This window comes from Panicum virgatum, chromosome 3N, assembly GCF_016808335.1.
Source record: "Panicum virgatum strain AP13 chromosome 3N, P.virgatum_v5, whole genome shotgun sequence".
Taxonomy (NCBI): domain Eukaryota; kingdom Viridiplantae; phylum Streptophyta; class Magnoliopsida; order Poales; family Poaceae; genus Panicum; species Panicum virgatum.
Genome location: NC_053147.1, coordinates 57098537 through 57102067, shown reverse-complemented (window position 1 = coordinate 57102067; position 3531 = coordinate 57098537). Strand labels below are relative to the sequence as shown.

General features: G+C 51.5%; 1 non-coding gene across 1 annotated transcript; it reads left to right on the top strand.

Moving 5' to 3' along the window:
* The first annotated feature begins 312 nt into the window (after window positions 1–312).
* On the top strand, window positions 313–419 carry LOC120668294. Its single transcript, XR_005672387.1, has one exon. It is a non-coding gene; the product is annotated as a small nucleolar RNA R71 (small nucleolar RNA).
* The last annotated feature ends 3112 nt before the right edge of the window (window positions 420–3531 follow it).

Genomic DNA, 3531 nt, shown 5'->3' with positions numbered 1-3531 from the left:
CTATAGGCCAGAATCGCTTGGCAGACCAGGTGTGAGTCGGTGCCCGAAGTAAGCAAGTAGAGATTGAACCTATCTTCACCAAAAACTCTTAAGCCATAAGGAATCCTCTCTATCCTCGCCTACCTTACTCTTCTTTGACCTTGGATGAACCAGCTAGAAGGCTAGTACACACGTTCCCTATGGATACGATACCCTTGAATACTCCCGGGTAAAAGCTACAGCGGTATATCCGTACGCCTGCAACAACGTCGATGTGGCTAGGGGTGGTAGCTGTCAGAACATTGTAGAAGTTCTAGAGGATGCCAAATATCCATCCCGTGGTGAGGGCAAGCCAAGATGTACTCCTAGAGCCTCTCCCATGCTTCAGGGATTGACTCATTGGATGCCTGCTTGAAGCTCGATATTCTTCCACAAAGGGCATAGGTCTAGCCCATCGGGAAGAACTTGGTGAGGAATGCCTTAGAACAGCTAGCCTAGGTGTCTATAGCACTTCAGTTAGCGTAGAACCACTACTTCGCTCTCCCCAAAAGAGAGAATAGGAATAGTCAGAGTCAGATCGGGTCTTGTGTTACTACCTTGATGAAGAACATGCTGCACAGTTCCAAGAACTGTTGGACTTGCACGCTAGCATCCTCATTGACCTTGCCATAGAAAGCACTGGCCTGCACCATCGTGATGAGACCCGTCTTGAACTGAAAATTGGCTTCCCCAGTGCTAACAGCCGGGTTGACAGGGACGTTGTTAGCCGAGGGAGCCGAGAACTCATGGAGTGTCTTCTAGGCCATAGTGTTGGAGGTTGATGGTGCGATGGTGACTGTTTTGGCTATCGAGAGTGAGATATGAGGAGGTACGACACGGGGTCGAACTCTTCTCAAAAGTGACTTCGGATCCTATGTGAAACTTGTAACACCCGGTTTATAAAAGGACATAAACTGAGCAATCATATACGTGCCAGAATCAAGTCACACGTATATACAACAGAATGAACAATATATCACAGCACATATCACGTAAAAAGATATAATAAAGCGAATACGAATGTTATTTATTACATTAATGACAAAATGTCTAATACAGCGGAAGCGAAAAAAAAAATATACGAGAAACTCTCGGAAGCAGGGCGCCACAGGGACGTCGACTAGGAGACGAACACCTAGAAGTCCTCGTACTCCTGGTAGCTCCGGGTGAACTCCCTCGCGTCGGCAGGGACTGAGCAGCAGTAGAGTATCCCCAAGAGGAAAAAGAGTAGAGTAGGCAAGAGTGAGTACACAACTTGTACTCAACAAGTATAACACAAACTATGAGGCTCTAAGGTTGGCTGACTCGACTGCATTAGCTTTTAAGTCTTGGCAAAATTTTATTAAAGCTATTTACTATAAGTGGATGAATTACCATAAACCCAGTTACATAGAAATTAATCAGAATTAATTATGATACTACTGAGAACCAAACCAAACCAAGCCACCCACCCGGGGAAACCCTCCTAACCAAAGGAAGATAACCCCACTAATCAAAAGGAGGATCTGGACCGCTCTTGACCGTGAGCATGGCTAGTATACCAGTTTTACACTCTGCAGAGGTTGCACATCTTTACCCACAAGTCATGAGCTACGCTAGTTATTCATCACACTTCCTTAGGTGAGATGACTAGCAAACTCACTACGAGGCCGTTACAAAGGACCACGTTGGTAAGGTGTAACCGCTAAGGATTCAGGCTCCGCAACGATGGGGCCCACCTCGAGGGGGTACACAGACCAAGCCTCGTAGCGCAGGGACCATTGAAGCTCACCACCCCTCCTGCCCCGTCGGTAAGTTACTCCCAAACCAAAATGACCTAATTAGTAAGCCAAGACCGTCCCATTCCAGTCTTGTGGTTGCGCGGTTGTCCCAGGTTGTCGCTCTAATGACGTACGGTCCTTATGGAGAGTAGCTAGCACAAAACACAGTGCGAGCCCCCTAAACCAAGTTTCTAGAAAAACCAATTTTTAACGAGACATGAGCCCCTCAAACAGGCCACTCCCAAAATTAAGTTGCATATACCATTAATCAAATTAATTAAAAAGGACCATTATGTGTGAGAGCGCAGCAACCTAGCACAACTAACCAAAATGCAACCCAAGGGATATATAAAGAATACAAGGTGGCTAGGAAAGTCCTTATAGCCATACAGTATTAAAATACAGTATGAAATTGTATTTAAAGTGATAGGTGTTGTTCATGTTATACTTGCCTTCCTCAAACTGCTCCTACTGTTGCTCAAACTGATCTGAAGATGGCTGCTCCGGGTACTGGTACTGGGGCTCCTCAGATGCATCAACGTCTACTCACGAACACATGGCCAAAAACAATACACAACATAAACTGCGGGTATCTCCTGATCTAATATGGACTCAGTCTACGGGTTCCATGGACCAGAGAAGAGTGAACTGCGGTCTACGGTGAACCAGGTCCACACGAAGGGGTATCTCCTGATCTAATATGGACCGTAGATATTAGATCCAAGGGCTCATAGGCCTTCTTCTACCTCTGGATGGCAACGATTGTGACTAGAACATGAGGAACACAGACTTCATGAACGCACCTACAGAGGCTCCCTACTCCACCCTAGATCGATCTATGCTTCACGGAAAACGCCCGGAAGCGGCAAAATGGAAAGCTCTCGGCACGGGGATCTCACCTAGGGTACTGGGGAGGGCTGCGATGGCGCGGACTGATCTCGGGACGTGGAGAGCTCGAACTGGGACTTCCTGGAACGGCGACAACGAGCGACATCGAGCGGCGGCGGTTCCTTCTGGCGGTCCTGTGATGAGAAAGAGGGTGCAAGATGGATGAGACGTTGCCATAGCGGCGTCGCGCCGATGGACAGGAAGTGGTGGCGGCGACGGCAACTTACTGGAACCGAGAGGAAGGGCTGCGATGACTCGGTGATGGCAGGAAGTTCGAGTAGATGGGAAGGGCGACTGGCGGTGCCTCGGTTTATAGAGCGAGAGGTGCACGCGGAAGGTGATCACGGAGATCACGGCGGCGCACGGGTGCTGATCATGCGCGGGGGCATGCGGATCGCTCCAACCACGCGGTGTGATCCCGGACTCGGGGTCGGCTTCTAGAAGGAAGATGGCGTGCAGGGGTCTGGCGAGTGGGCCATGGACCACTGGGCAGCGGGGTCACGGCGTGGAGCGAAGGGCCTTCGGCAGCGGGCTCGGGAAAGGAAGGTAGGGGATGAGTCTGTCCCATGGGAAGAGAGAGCGCGCGGCTCTGCGTCGCTGGGCAGTGGGCCTGCGGGGTGCTGGTGGCCGCTATGCGCGCGGACTATTGAGCGGGCGAGCGAAGCGGGCCGACACGGCATGGGAGCGGCGGGCGAGCGCGGGGTGCAGCCGCGGGTGCTGGCGTGGCAGGAAGTGCGCGTCCGCACGCGGTGCGGGTGGGAGCGACCCACAGCGGCTGCCAGGTGGGAACGCGGGATCAGACAGAGGAGGGGCGTGCGGTGCTGCTGGAGTGGGCCGCGGCGTTGGCACTGGCGCTGAGCGGAAG